Genomic DNA, 16,348 nt, shown 5'->3' on the forward strand with positions numbered 1-16,348 from the left:
ATAAAATATTTAGTGTAAATTACATTTAATAGAATAAATACATAGGTACCTGATGAATGCTCGCTTCCTTAAAAACATTTGACAATTTTATTACCTCCTACTCTTAAGAGATTTGCAATGAATATATGTATGTTTGTGGGTCTGAAATACCCTGCACTAAAGAAACACATGAAGTTTGTTCAAAACAGGTCTTCCTAAATATATTTCACCATGAACTCTTTTTTTGGTGGGTTTTAAAGTTATTCTGAGCATCCATGCAAAACTTTAGGCAACACTGGCATAAGACTGCAAATATAGCTGATGGCCACCCTCCCCGCCCCAGTGACCATGAAACCCTAACAAAAAGGAGATGTAATTCATAAATACCCCCCATTTGGCCACTGAGTCATTTCTGAAGCTGAACGGTATAGCTTCCCTTCACCATCTGCCTTTTCATGACCAGTGCTGTGCACGGGCCTTAGTTAATTGAACATGCAAAGTGCCACCCGCAGGCAGTGATCTCAGTATACATTTTGACTCATCATCCAACGAGATCAGAGATGAAAGCAGCATCTAATGGCTGAGAATACATAAATAGCCATTTCCATTCACCTTCGATTACCCTGCAGAGGAATCTGGTCACAGATGAGCTCAGTAAATTCACAATATGTTATCCTCAATAGCCAAGCTGAGCGAAATCACCTAATTTGTTAGCACATTAATCTTCTAAAAGTGTGCCAACCCTAATCATTTTATGGCTTCAGATTGCTTAATGGTAAAGCTAAGAGGACCCCCAGGGATGCCCAGGTGTGACCTTCAGTTAGTCTAGTGCAGACAGTCTCCTCGTAACATGGATACAATATTGTGCTACCTCAGTCCCTGGATTACACTAGCGTGGCAGGTGCTCTGAACTCCCATGTCCACGATGTGCCTTTCTCCAAGTTATCTTGGAAAAACGTCCAGTCTTTTGACAGCAAGTGTCAAAATTTATTTATTTCTGAATCCCCAGTGATAGGCATAATATCAGGCACTTAGAGGTCACTTGACATGTATCTATTAAATAAAAGATAAAAATAATTGATTGACAGTTAACCTTCAGCAAAGAAGAAAATAGAGAAATAGAGAGAGAGAGAGAAATGGAGAAAGGCTTTTTTTTTTTTTTTTTTTACACTTCTCAATCTGAAGGTGGAGGTGAAAGCTCTCTTTGCTTGATTCTATCTGTGAGGAATAGTTCTGAAATGCTGATAACTTCAGAGTACAACCGGTAGAATAATGTAACAATTAAAAGCACAGACTCTGCACCATGCTGTATGGGATTTAATCTTGGATCTATCTCTTAAAGCTGTGTGACTTTAGACAAATTAGTTAGCCTCTCTGTATCTTAGTTACTAAACTATCAGACAGGGATAATAATGAGGGTTGTCATGAGTAAATAGATTTTATATATCTACCTATCTCTGTATCTATATCTGTCTGTCTATCTATCTATCTATCTATCTATCTACCTATCTATCCATCTGTAGAATGTCTGGTACAGAGTAAACACTATGTAAACTTGGATCATTACTATGTGAAGGACATGAAGCAGAGCTGTAACAAGTTTATGAACATTTGTTCCCATGTAAACTGCCCTCTCTTCATGCTCTATTCCCTTTTCTGTATCTCTTAGTATATACACTTCTCACCAGGCTGATACAGAATGAGGGTCCAAAAGCCTGGCAAGGAATAATATATATTTGTTTAGCCTTGTCCTCTACTTAGATATCTCTAGAACCTAGTTGAAGTGGTGTCTGGTCAAGGACACCATTAACCACGTGACAGATTTGTGCACTTTGGTCTTCCTTCTTCTTTTTCTTTGGCATTTCTCACTCAGACAATCCACCATCCAGATCTCATGATAAATTCTAGCCATGCAGAACCCCCATGGATGTACCAAGGAAGCTATATTCACATCGTAGCTTGGATATCAAGTCAATATAACACAAATTCTATAATAAGCAGGATGATTATTACTGGCTGACCAGTGGTCATCTCAGGGAATCATACTTCATAGCAGCCTTCATTTCTTCTGATGAAAATGCCTCTTTAAAAATCAACTTAAGGGGCGCCTGGGTGGCTCCGTCGGTTAAGCGTCCGACTTCGGCTCAGGTCATGATCTCACGGTTGGTGGGCTCCAGCCCCGCATTGGGTTCTGTGCTGGCAGCTCAGGGCCTGGAGCCTGTTTCAGATTCAGTGTTTCCCTCTCTCTCTCTGCCCCTCCGTTGCTCGCACTCTGTCTCTCTCTGTCTCAAAAATAAATAAACATTAAAAATAAATAAATAAATAAAAATAAACGTAACTGAAGTATAGCTTATATATAGTAATAAGCTCTCATTTTTAAATGTCTAGTTTAATGAGATTGGACAAAAGCATTCACCTGTACAACTACCACCATCTTCAATACATTTCTATTACCCCCAAAAGTTTCCCTGAGTAAATGATCTCCACCTGAGTCCCAGGCAACACCTCATCTGCCACTACTGATGAGTTTTGCCATTGCAAGAATTTTCTATACATTCACTCTGTGTATTTTCTCATCTGCAACATGTTTTAAGGGTTATCCATGTTGTTACATATTTCCATGTTTTTTTTCTAAGTAGTATTCTGGTGTATGGTTATACTATAATTTGTTTATTCAATAGTATAATTTGTTATTCATTCACTTGTTGATGGACATTTAAATTGTTTTCAGTTTTTGACTATTTTGAATAAAGCTTCTATGAACATTCATGGACAGCTTTTCAAGTGGACATATGCTTTTATTTTTCTAAGTAAATTCCTAGGTATGATCGCTGGTCCTATAAGAATTTTGTGTTGAACTTTGTAAGAATCTGCCAGACTGTTTTCCAAAGTGTTTTACCATGTTATAGTCTCATAAGTAATTTACAAGAGTTCCAGTTATTCTACATTCTTGCCAAAATTTGCCCTTGCCAATCTTTCTAATTTTAGTAATTCTAGTGGGTGATTGTATCTCATTGTATTTTCAGTCCCTGATGATTAGTGATGTTGAGCATCTTCTTATGTTCTCATTGGCTGTTTGTATGTCTTCTTTGATGGAATATCTGTTCAAATCTTTTGCCTACATTAAGCAAACTTTTAATCTAAGTTTTGATATTTAAAGTAGGTTTCTCAGAGGTATCATAGAGTTGAGTATTGCTTTTTTTTTTTTAATCCAATTTGACTGTCTCGGTCTTTTATTTAGTGCCTTTAGTTGATAGATGTTTCATGAATTGTTAATATGGTTGGGTTTAAATCCACAATCTTACAATGTGCTGTTTATGTTTCTCTGAATAAACCTTTTTCTTACCTCCATTTCTGAAAGATATTTTTGCTTCATATAGAATTCTAATTTTTTCTTTTTTCAGTAGCTCTAATCTGTTTTTCTACTATATATTGGCTTGTATTGTTTCTTGAAAGAAGTTTGACATTTTAATCTGTGTTCTCTTTTATATAAAAGGATAATTCTCTTTTCCTGTACCTGTTTTAGGATCTTTATATCACTGATTTTCAGCAATTTGATTAAGAGGTGCCTTGGTGGGGTTTTAATTGTTTATCTTCTTGTTAATTTTGATTGGGATTTGCTGAGTTTCTTGGATTTATAATTTTGTGGGTTTTATCAAATTTTGAAATATTTTCCCTTTATTTAATCAAATATTTATTCTACCACCATCCTTCCTTTGTGGATTACAATTATATGTATGTAGACATTGTTGCAAAGATTGCTGAGGCTGTATTCATTTTTTTCGCCCTTTTTCTTTCCCTTTCCATTTGGATAGTTTCTATTCCTACATCTTTAGCTTCACTAATCTTTTCTTCTACACCATCCAGTCTTTTGTTGCCTTTATCCTGTAACATGTTTATTGTAGACATTGATATCTCATTCTTGGAGTCCCACTTGTTTCCTTTTAAACATTTTCTACTTCTCTCCTCACTAATTTCATGGTTTTATTTAATTCTTTTGGTCCATTTGCTTAGAACAATTTTAAGGCTATTATATGTTAATTCCGTCTTCATCATTTCTAGGTTTTCACTACTGACTTATTTTTTTCCTGGTGATGCCTCACATTTTCTTGTTTGTTTACATGTCTAGTAATTAATTTTTTTAAGTTTATTTATTTATTTTGAGAGAGAAGGTATATGAGCAGGGGAGGAGCAGAGAGAGAGGGGGAGAGGGAGGATCCCATGCAGGCTCTGTGCTGTCGGGTTGAGCCCAATGCTCAGGGATCAATCTCATGAACTGCAAGATCATGACCTGAGCAGAAATCAAGAGTCAGATGCTTAACCAACTGAGCCACCCAGGTGCCCCCATGTCTAGTAATGTTTATTGGATGCTGGGAACCATGACTTGTTACAATCTGCATGCCTAGATTTTGTCTTCTTCCATGAAAGTGTGTTTATCTTGGCAAGCAATCAAAGATGAACGTGATCATTTTAAAGTTTGTTTTTAACGTTTTAGGAATATCTAGAGTAGCCTTTTCTCTTGGGTTAGTCTAGCCCTACTACTGATGTGTTAACCTTCTGGGGTCCCTATTTAATGTTAAATGAGGCCTCACTACTTTGACTACTTGAAACTCAAATAGCTTTCAGTCAAGTATGATCTCCGAAAATTATTGATTTTACAGCTCCCTTGTGGTTTGTTGCTTGGCTGGGAGGAGTTTTCATGCTCTGCATAGATTAGTATATAATAATAGACTCAAGTGTATCTCTATGCAAGCTTCTGGTGCTCTTTCTCTGCATGGCTTTCTACTCTCCAGTTCACTGACCTACAAATGCCAACTACCCCCTCAACTTCTGATTTCTGGGTCCTCCACACAACAAGTCTGCTAATCTCTACTTAGGCTGTCTTGCCATAAGTTTCCATCCAGAAAGTACAGAAAACTAGAATAATTGAAAGAGTAACCTCATATTGCTTTATTTTTAACTTTCTGTCAAGGATCACAGGCCGGCATTATCTGTTGTCCAAAGTCTAAAGACAGTTTATTGTATTTCTGTCCAATTTTCTAGTGGTTTTGGTAGAAGAGGAAATCTAATCTCAGTTACTTCATCATATTTGGAGGTGTAAGTCAAACATTTTGTTTTAATTGCTGTTACACTGCAGACAAAATGGTTTTATGACTTAAGTAAAAATCACATTAATCTACAAAAGACTTAACCTTCCCCTCTGAAGACCACAGTAATCCCTTTTCATCATTAACCAGATTTAAGGAAAACCAAAGAATAAACAGTCAAAGAAATCCTACTTTGGTCATGTTGGCAGAATTTTCACTTAAAAGGCTATGTGTCCTTTTCACTTAGCAGCATCCCTCTGCCTCACTGCTGTTCCTCATCCACATTCTTGGTTCTGGAGTCCCCATGCAGTACATCATGCCCCTCATTCTTTCCAAAACGTCTCTCAACAGAATTTCCTGACTAATTACCCATCTGTTCGGAGTCCAACTCCCCATTCAGGGACCATATTTGTGGGCCACACTTCGTTGATGGTGGGAGACTAGCTCAAGGTTTATTGCTTTTGACCAAGGTAACATCTGTTCTTTTTAGCAGACACCTTCTGGAGACAACAGTTCTGCCTTTGTTGTTTAACCCGAAAGAGTACATTTAATAAATACAGGTAGGAACAAAGGCCTCTTGGCCAGTCATTGGGAGTTAATATCTTAATTAGATTAAGTCTTCAAATAATCTCCAGGTAGGTAGTTAATAAAACTAGGAAGCTTTAATAATATTAAATCAAACTATATCTCTTGACTTCCAGTCACCAGAAGAGCAGTAGAAGGAAGCATTCAAAACAATTCCTACTTAATTGACTTCCAAGGGATAATATACCTGGCAAGTTTTTATAGGTTAGTTTGTTCTTGTTCTTATTGCTTTTGTTATTTTATGTTGTTTAATTTTTAATCAAAATTTTTTTACTATTTTATTTGTAAATAGGATGTCTGGAGTAATTTGCTTATTAATTCAGAAACATTTATTTCATGCTTACCATGTGTCATGCCCTGTGTTAGCTATCCCCTAGGTATGAGTGAATATGGTTACCAGTCTCAAGGAGCTCACAGTCTCCTGGAGGAGCACGATGTGTAACTAGATCATTATAATATAGATCATTATAATAGAGATATAATATTGATAGAGACATGCTCAGAGTGCTATAGGAACACAGAAGAGGGAATAATTCTCCATGCCATGGGAAAAGCTACCCAGAGAAGGTACGATTTCAGTAGTAGATTATGGCCAATCTGAATATCTTGGGATTGAGAGTTTTGAACTAGACACTATAGAAATACAGGGAACATTAAGTTAAACGTTACAAAACGAAATAGCTTTTTCTGGGGCTGCTGATTTAGGGCTAAGTGAATATATCCTCATGGTCAGTGCAAAGATGGAAGGAAGGAAAGCAAGAGAACAGGTCTGATGCAGCTAATTGCATGAAGAAAGAAGCTAGAACTCTGATGGCTGGGTAATGACAGCAAATAAAAGAGAAATGTAATTGACTAACAAGCATGTTCTTAGGAGCCATGAAGCTCTCCATCGCTGAAAATTCTTACCACATTTTTGGGTGTGTGCACATATATATTTTTCCGGGAAGAGGTTTTTTAGATTTAATCAGATTATCAAAGTATCACATAACCCCTAAATGCTATGAACCACTGCTGCACAGTAAATTATGACGTAATGGTAACAAGTTACAAAGCCAAAACCTCAAGTTTGAGACTTGGGTCCCCTATATACTACCTGTGTGACCTTAAATATATCCCTTTATCTCTCTATACTTTTAGCTGCCTACCTCATGGAATTGTTGTAAAAGTCAAAGAGTTTCATAAAATATAAAGTGCTACACTTATTGCTATCTATAAAATAAAAATTAACTTAAGTAAATGCAAATTTACTAATATATTAATATTAGAAGTTCCTCATTGCTCTTTTTTTTAATATAATGTTTTTATTTATTTTTGAAGGAGAGACAGAGCGTGCATGGGGGAGGGACAGAGAGAAAGGGAGACACAGAATCCGAAGCAAGCTCCAGGCTCCGAGCCGTCAGCACAGAGCCCAAGGAGAGGCTTGAACCCACCAACCGCAAGATCATGACCTGAGCCAAAGCCACCCAGGAGCCCCCCCTCATTGCTCTTTTAAGTAAGGCAAATGCAGGGGCACCTCGCTGGCTCAGTCATTGGAGCATCAGACTCTTGATGTAAGGGTTGTACATTTGACCCTCATGTTGGGTGTAGAGATTGCTTAAAAATAAAATCTTTAAATAAAAAGTATAAACAAACAAATAAAATAAGGCAAATCTATTTTAGAGGTTAATTCCCATTTATATGCGTACGTGTGTAAATTAAAAAAAAAACTCAATGCGGGGACACCTGAGTGGCTCAGTTGGTTGAGCCTCTGACCCTTGATTTCAGCTCAGGTCATGATATCATGGTTCATGGGTTCCAGCCCCATGTCAGGCTCATGCTGACAGTGAGGGGACTGTTTGGGATTCTCTCTCTCTTTCTCTCTCTCTCACTGCCCCCTCCCTGTGGTCTCGCTCTAGCTCTCTCAAAATAAATAAACAATATTTTTTTTCCAGTGTGAAAGTTTTCAAACATATGCAAAAGAGGAGGGGCGCCTGGGTGGCTTAGTCGGTTAAGCGTCCGACTTTCGCTTAGGTCATGATCTCGCGGTTCGTGGGTTCGAGCCCCGCATCAGGCTCTGTGCTGACTGCCAGCTCAGAGCCTGGAGCCTGTTTCAGAGTCTGTGTCTCCCTCTCTTTCTGACCCTCCCCTGCTCACGTTGTCTCTCTCGCTCTCTCTCTCCTAGAAAAAAAAAAAAACATATGCAAAAGAGGAGAAAATAGTATAACAATCCCCCATTTCTGTAATTATATAGCCAGTCTTGTTTCATATATAGTCCCATCTCCTTCTCCTTCCCTCACTGGGTTATTTGGAAGTAAATCCAATACTTCATATTATTTTATCTGTACTGACTTTAGCACTTTTGTGAAAAAATAAGGACTCTTTTTTAAAACAAAATAATATCATTTTTAACCTAACAATAATGTCATTATCATACTCCAAAATTACCGGTAATCTTCAGTATCATCAATGTTCAAATTTCCCTTGTTATCCTCCTGAGTCAGGGTCTAAACAAAGTACTGCTGAGCTTGTGGTTGATAGGGCTCCAGAGGTTCACCCCATACTGACCTTCCCTGATCTTCCCAGCTCCCCAGAGCCCTGGATGCTCTTCCCTGAAACTCTGGAGCTAGAGCTGACTAGGCCAGCTTCAGGCACCAGGAGATGGTTTGGGAAGTTATGTTTGTTACCATAACCCTTATCAACCAGGGCTAGTCTGATTTTTCTCTGGCCTTCTGCTTTCATTTCCCTGATAAGCCACTGACCATTTGTCTACTTCTTTCGTGATTATCTGTGGTGGCTTTAAAACCTGGCTACAAATTCTTTGACACTCCTTCTATTGAAAAATGATGCCTATGCCCGCTTGAATCTGGGTGAGTTTTGACTTCTTTGACAGCAGAAGTGACACAATATGACAGGCAAAGCTGGATCATAAATGGCCAGGGATCTCCTATTTTCTTTGCTGGACTGGTCCACCATGCTGTTAGAAGCTCTTACTACATGGGGACTGCATGTAGGCATTCTAGTTGACAGTCCTGGTTGAGCACAGTCTTTACACCATCTCACCAAGCACCAAACCCATGATTGAAGAAGTTTCTAGATGATTCCAGTCTCTAGTCATTTGAGTTGCTCCAGGTGGTTGAGTGTTCCCAGGTGAGATTCAGGTGTTATAAAGCAGAGACAAACATCTCCACTTAAGTTTTATTAGAGAATAGCCTGTCTGAAATCCTGATCCACAGAACCAGTAGCATAATAAATGGTTTCTGTTGCATGCCACTAAATTTTGTGATGGTTTCTTATTAGTAACCACCCTAGTTCTTGTCATGCCTGTTCCCTTTAGAGAGCTAAATCCTCTCAAACTCACCTCAGTGCAATACCCTGAGTGGCTGTGATGGAAGGGCCAGCTAAAGAAACAGAGAGATCTTACGATTCACTATGAGGAATTTAATGGAATCCCTATTGCTAATAAAGTGACTCACTCTGACCCCAGGCTATACTCATCATCACTAAGTCCAGAGTGTCTTGGGCTTCAATTTTTCTGGAAAATAAACCTCTAGATGCCTGGCTTTATGGTGGTAGAGGAAGGATTCAAATACTCTGAATTTCAATCAAACTTCATTAAGCCGTCCTCGCCGTCTCCAATTCCCCGGTCTTTGCTGGGTCCTGCAAAGTGAAGCCTCATTGTTGGCACCCTTTTTGCCGGCGTGTAAGTTTCAGCTGTTTTCATTTGGCTAAGTTGGCATCCACCAGCTTTCTCCCTTCCACAGTATCTGTTAGCATGTCATACCTGCTGTGCTTTCCTAGCCTCTTTACTCTGTCCTTGCATATTTGTATCCTGTTTTATTCATTCTCAGGCTTCTGATGTCCTGGACAGGGAGAGTGGCTAGAGAGCTGGTCTTGTTTTCTGAATGTAGACTCTCACTCATTCCCTGCTTTCTTGTCTGCCTCTCACCTTAGCCACCCACGATGCCTGATATTGCTGAGTTCTGAACTCAAGCTTTCTTTTGTTTGCTGCACACCTTCAAACAATCTTATTTTCAGTTCCGTGCCTCATTCCCAACTTCCACAGGGCCTGGCACCTCCAAGTCCTGAGCCTTGTAAGATCTCTGTGGGGTGGACCAGCTCACTACTGGGAAGTCTCTCCATTTGCTGGCTCCACTTTTGTAAAATTCTATATGGCTCTTATATAGATCTTAATTTTAACAGATGAAAAATTAGGAAAATTTGAACACTGATAATAATACTAAGAGATTATGACTTTTAAGTGATAATGGGATTAAGAGCTATGTTTTTAGAATCTTTTTCATTTAGATACACATACTAAAATATTTACAAATGAAATTATATGATGATTAGGATTTGCTTCAAGATAAATGGGGGGAAACTGGGTATAGATATAGATGAAATAAGATTGACCTTAAACTTGAGTGAAGCAGCCGGTCTCCTTTCCTTCTCTGTGCAGTTTCAGGCTTTCCTTTCCAGATGGTCTCTTTAGCAGCATAACTGGCCTTCTTGCACGAAAGATTCCCCAGTGACACAACATTGTAAATGACCAGACCTCCTTGTAGCTTAAGCCCAGAACCGGCACAGCATCACTTCCTTTGCATTATATTGGTTACAGGAAGACACAGGGCCATCCCAGAGTCAGTGTAGGAGGGGACTACATGAGGGTGTGAATACTGGAAGGTGTGATTATGGGCTAATTTTTGGAGATAGCTATCACACCTACATATTAATGAAAACTTTACAATTTTCAAGTGAAGATGTCTTCTCTTCTCCAGCTGAGGATGCTGTGGGCCAGCTACTTGCAGTCAGTAGAGAGATCATGATCTCTTTCCTCCTGCTAAGATCTGGCCTCTTCTGTGCCTTGCCAGTGTTCTGACCCAGCTAGCATCAAAGCAGGGAGATGCAAGGGTAGTTAGCAGAGTGGGAGTTCTTAGTGATATTATTATAAGACGGCCTCACTCTCTGATTTTGGCAAATGTTCAGAGCTGATATCCTGTGACAGGACAGGTGGCTGCGGCAGCATTGGTACCTTCTTTTGAGATCTTCTTCCATACCACTGGGAACTTTTTATTGTACTTTCCATGACTTGGGCAAGATACCTTCCTAAGGCTCACTGTGTGGCCTTAAAGCCCAGGTTTTCCTTTTGACTATTCAATGAAGAGTCACCCAGGTGCCCTGTTCAGTGAAGATTCTTTGCTGGACTCACCTCACTGCTCATCTCCTAACTACCTGAAGCAGCTCTCTTGGGCAAAATTTGGAACAACTCTAAGCTGGTTGAATCACATTTCCCACAACTGGAAATACTACTCAGACATCCTTGACCTCATAATCTCTGGGAATGGAAATTAATCTTGATATGGCAACATTTCCTTTGTTGGTGCCCTCAGAGAAGCGAGCCATGCCAGCTGTATCTAGCATGTGTGCAATATTCCAGGGAGAAGTCAGACACCAGTCTTTTCTGTCCACACCGTGGCAGGGAACATATCAAGTTCTTCAAGTGAATCACTGAAGATCCCCTTTTTGAAGGGCTACAGCCCACATGTACTTCCTTCTGAGAAGAGGAAGGGCTTGTAGCTCAATTACAAAAAATTCTTTGGCTACAAAGCCAAAAAAATTCTTCTCCTAGGTACCACTCTCAACGTTTTTAGACCCTTTATGTTGGGGAGAGGTTGAAGAATTGTGTCCCGGGTTTCCAGGGACCTCCTTTTCTACAAGTCTTCAATGAGGACGGGCCATCTCACTTTGGAATATGCTGTCTATTGAGTCTTAGTGTCTCAGTCATGACTTTTAATCTCATGTCCTGTCACAAATGATCTAGATGCACTAACTGAATTCATCACCCAATTCCTAATTCAAATGTTTGTTTTGCACTCTTCAGACGCTCCCCAGAGGTACTTTGAGGCAGGTGGATTGAGAACAGTTATTTGAAGAACACAGAAAACATATAGTGCTTTATGTTTTAAAAATAATTTATATCACAACATCCTCATATTTCTTTACCTAAAAGAGAGACTAAATACTGACAAATGCCCTTTCGTCCCTTTACTCTGTACAGCCATTCTGATATTTATAGTCTAAGAACCAGGCCACTTTACTGACAAGGATGATCAAGCTTCGTGGGCCCATCTTGGTAACCATAGGAGCAGGCAGCCAATGACAACAGAAGCCTGCATGTTGCTTCTGTTTGCTCAGTGCTGCTGTGTTGAAGGAATCACAAGGTGATGTAAAGAAAACATTCTATAAAATGCCTGTCATTCATTGGAAATGATTTCTAAGAGATGCACCTGAATTCCTGCAGCCATTTTTAAACTGTCAACGTGTACTAATAAAATTTATATTAGAAAAGAATGTAAGATAATTTGAAAATGATGTAAAGTGATAAGAATGCAGACTCTATTAGCAGTTTGGTTGGCTGTTCCATAGGCAAAGGAGAGATGATTTTTCTAGCTGCACTGACAATATAAAAAGAGGAGTTTTCAGTAGAAGCTGAATGGCCCAGTCCTTATGAGCTCCTGACATCTGGTAGATCCAACCCATTACTAATGAATTAGGGAAGCCTTAATAACCCTCTCAAAGAAAAATCCATGTCATGCGAAATGTGCAAAAATTAGCAGAATCTGCAAAAAAAATGATCATTTAGGAGTCATCCAGTACATGCAGCAGCTTGACCTAGGGCATGACTAGTGGGCACTCCGAATCCCAGGCCACCATCATTCATGGCCACACAGGCTGTGTACTATATAGCCCCAGGACTCCACTGTGCTGTTGAAATGGACAATTCTGTCTCGGCTGTGTCCCTGTCAAATCTTTCGGAGAAACATTTCTTAGTTGGCCATGGTGGGCTTCTGTTGATTCCTTGACCCATTATGTTGGCCCTGTACTGGGTGCCGGAACTCCTTCACAGGTAGAAGGAGGAAAGACCTAACAAAGATTGTACTTAGTGCGAAAGTGGGACTGGCTTTAGCGCGAAAGAGATATGTGCCCAAAAATTCAAGACAGAAATCTTTAAAGCAACTATTTTAAAAAGGCTTCTGAATTCAAAATCTGTTTGAAGACAAACTCTTCATGAACTAATCCGTTGACTGAATTGAAAAATTGTATTGTGGAATTGTGAAAAAATAATTGCTACTTATCATAACAAAATTTATTAAAAAGGGGCGTTAGGGAATGCTGGCTCTTACCACAATAATGCCACGGCCTTTCTGCCAGTGCAACTGGTGTGCCATTATTTAGCAGTGAAGTGCTCCACCTAGTGGGCATAAATAGGAATTTAAGCAAAAACAGTAAAATCTCAAATACGTTTATTTCATTTCCTCTTTAATATTTAAATCATGGAATTAAAGAAGAAAAGAGGAAGTAATAGCTGCTTCACTGATGGGCAGTAAAGCTGTACTGTAGTAAAAAGACTTGTGTTAAGTTCAAAGCTTTTTAGGCCATTGTAAGAGTTGAGATGTAAACACCATCTCAGGGTTTTGAGTAGCACAAGGTTTCTCAAGCTCAGCATTGTTGGCATTTAGGGCTGGTTAATCTTTTTGTGGAGGGGTGTTCTGTGCATTGTAGGATGTTTAGCAGCATCTCTGACCTATACTTAGTTGACGTCAGTACCATCCCACCCCCAGCAAACACCAGTCTTGACGGAGGAAAATGTCTGCAGACATTGCCAAATGTCCCCAAGGAAGCAAAATAACACACAGCTGAGAACCATTGGAATAGATGGATGACATGATAAGACATCATTTAACAGACTCACTCTGCTTCTCTGTTATGAAATGGCCAGCAGGCAACAGAGATACTCATTAGGAATGGAGATAGTAAAAACTGGTTAAATTCTGGATATATTTTGAAGTGAAAAGCTGACCAAAAATTTGAAGGAATAGATATGGAGAGAAAGAAAAGCCAAGGATGACATCAAGAATGTTTGCCTAAATAACTAGAATCAAGTTGCCATCAACTGAGATAGGAAGACAGCAGGAGGAGCTGGCTGGGGATTTGTTTGGACTTAGAGGTGTAGATCAGGATCACACAAAGGCGGGCATGTTACATTTGAAAGGCTGTTTAGACACCCAAATGGAGATGTCAAGCTGCACTGGATATATAGTCTGGAAATTAGGAGAGATGACCAGGCTGTTGATATATATTTGGGTCATTAGCTTATAGAGAATATTTAATGAGCTTATCTAGGAAGTGAAGGGTGGAAACAGCAATCAAAATTATACTGTAACATGATCATAGCCATTACTTATGGATAATTCCATAAAAAATGTACAAAACTATTTTGGTACATATAGGTGGTCTTTTCCACCTTTATTTCTACTCATTTTTTGTATTGTTCTACCTCCCCTGTTTTTTTTCTGTGAGCACGTTTATCAACTGAGTTATAATTTGGCAGGGGTGATGGTGATTGTGTTACTTTTTATTATGAAAAAACCTTTAACTTACATAGTTAAACTGAATAGTTTAATGAATTGCCAGATACCAGTTACTCAGTTCCCATAATTAACAACTCACCTGCAATCTTGTTTCATTTACATTCCCATCTACCTCGCTCCCTGTATTATTTTGAAGAATACCAAACATCAAGGTATTTCACCGTAAGTAGTTTTGTGTCGCTAGAAAGACTCCCTAAAAAATTAAACTTATTTGGGACTTAGCAGTCAGTTAAGTGTCCGACTTCGGTTCAGGTCATGATCTCAGTTTGTGGGTTCGAGCCCCGCATTGGGCTCTGTGCTGACAGCTCCGAGCCTGGAGCCTGTTTCCGATTCTGTGTCTCCCTCTTTCTCTGTCCCTTTCCCGCTCATACTCTGTCTCTCAAAAATAAATATTATGAAAATTTTAAAACATTAAACATATTTGCAAATTATACAAATATTACGTTGCATACTTGAAACTGTTAGATGTTAATTATATCTCAATAAAAAATTAAACGTAGCTACAAAATACCATTATCACACTTCAAAAGTTAATTAATACTAATTCCTTAATGTCATTAAATAAATATTTAAATTTCCAGTTGCATTGTAAGTGATTTTTTTTTTCAGTTTCTAAGTTTTCTTTGATTCAACGTCCACACATTGTGATTGGTTGGGATCACCTCGGTACCTCTCACTCTATAGGCTCCCTCCATCACTTTCTTCCCCTTGCAACTTACCAAAGAAACAATATGCCGATCGCATCCCTTCACTGTCATTTACCACAGACTGTGTCCTATTTCCTGAAAATTGGTACATGTTTGATCATATCTATGTTTGATTCTTTTCTGGAAAAAAATATGCGTAGGAGTATGTTCCTCGATAAGAAAGCATGTGATGCTAAGAATGGGTCTCTTTGTGTATTTTGAGCAGCTAACCTAAGCATGAATAATGTTTATTATCTCATTCAGTTCATTAGAAGTTGCAAAATGGTGATATTGCAATTTTACCATTCCTTTTTCACTTATTAGCTGGAATCCCTCTTCAAAAGAGAATGTATCCCTCATTTACTACGTACCTACCCAGATGTACAGTTTATCTGAGAACTGTAGTCAATATTGTTTCTTTTCTATTTATTTACCAATTTTTGAAATAACGAGTTAGCTCTCTAGCATCCCCTAATGGTGAGCAATTACTGCTTTGTTTTTTTGGTATGGTGTATTTGTCTATTTAGTATCATTTTGAACTCATGTATTTAAAACGTAGTCAGTGTTTCAACCCATTGTGGTTATGATTTTCTATACTGATACTCAAATTGTGCAGTCTTCCAATTGGCTTCTGAGTCTTTTTGAAAGCATACTAAATAGTCTTTGGTAGTTTTTATTAACTAACTGGCATGACAAAATGGTGCATACTTTTCTACTAAACATGTCTATTTTTTTCTTAGGTAAAATATCTTGAGTTTGTACTGGTAATTCTAATTAAAAGCATGACTACAAAGATTTTTGCTGAACTTACATTTATATCTCTTTCCTTTTTAGTCAAGAACCCCAGTACTGAGCCAACAAATGGAATAATAGAATATCCCATAATTATTCATTTGCTTTATTCCACAAAATCTTACCCCACACATTAATTTCAGAATAACAATACTGACCCTGCCACCGACAATATGATTTTGGTCAACCGTGTAAAATTACTTTTGCAGTTCTTCTTTTACTTTGGAACATATCCCACTAAGGAGGTACAAGTTATTGCATTTTATAGCAATTAGAATAGTCTTCTGTGTGGTTATGGTACCAACTGGCTATATATTTAGATACATTTGTTTTCTTTCTTTTTTTGTTTTTAGATTGTTTTATTTTATGGGTGAAGGGGAGTTGGAGATACCGCCTTCCGGGTATGGAATGAATTAGTCATGGGAATAAAAGGCACAGCATCAGGAGTGTAGTTGATGAGGCTGTCATAGTGTTCGTTGTATGGTGACATGTGGTAGCTACACTCGTGAGTGTAGACAGTGTAACACATAAACTTGTCTAATCACTATGTTGTATACCTGAAACTGTGTCAAGTATACTCAAATAAAAATTGTTAAAAACTTTAAAGATGGTTTTATAATCTTGTAAAAATATTAATTTTTTGACTCCAAAGTCAAATCAACAAAACGTGGTATGTTCAAAGAACTCTAGCCTCTGTGTCTCCTCCAACATAGTTTCTCCCTCATGCCTAACTGGTAATCATTTAAACGATTATGGTTAAGCCCTCAATTTTTGAAAAATATAAGCAGATACTTTCACAATGTGTGTACGG

At 38.5% G+C, this 16,348-nt stretch overlaps 1 long non-coding RNA gene across 6 annotated transcripts in view; it reads left to right on the plus strand.

The window, feature by feature from the left end:
• Window positions 1-7,232, plus strand: part of LOC144244597 (uncharacterized) — an 80,022-nt gene extending 72,790 nt beyond the window's left edge. For all 6 annotated transcript variants that reach the window (XR_013338996.1, XR_013338989.1, XR_013338994.1 and 3 more), the window contains 2 exons: window positions 5,768-5,855; window positions 6,969-7,232. This is a non-coding gene — a long non-coding RNA (uncharacterized LOC144244597). The remainder of the gene's footprint in view (window positions 1-5,767; window positions 5,856-6,968) is intronic.
• Window positions 7,233-16,348: the final 9,116 nt, after the last annotated feature.

This window comes from Crocuta crocuta, unplaced genomic scaffold (genome assembly GCF_008692635.1).
Source record: "Crocuta crocuta isolate KB4526 unplaced genomic scaffold, BGI_CrCroc_1.0 scaffold98, whole genome shotgun sequence".
Lineage (NCBI taxonomy): Eukaryota > Metazoa > Chordata > Mammalia > Carnivora > Hyaenidae > Crocuta > Crocuta crocuta.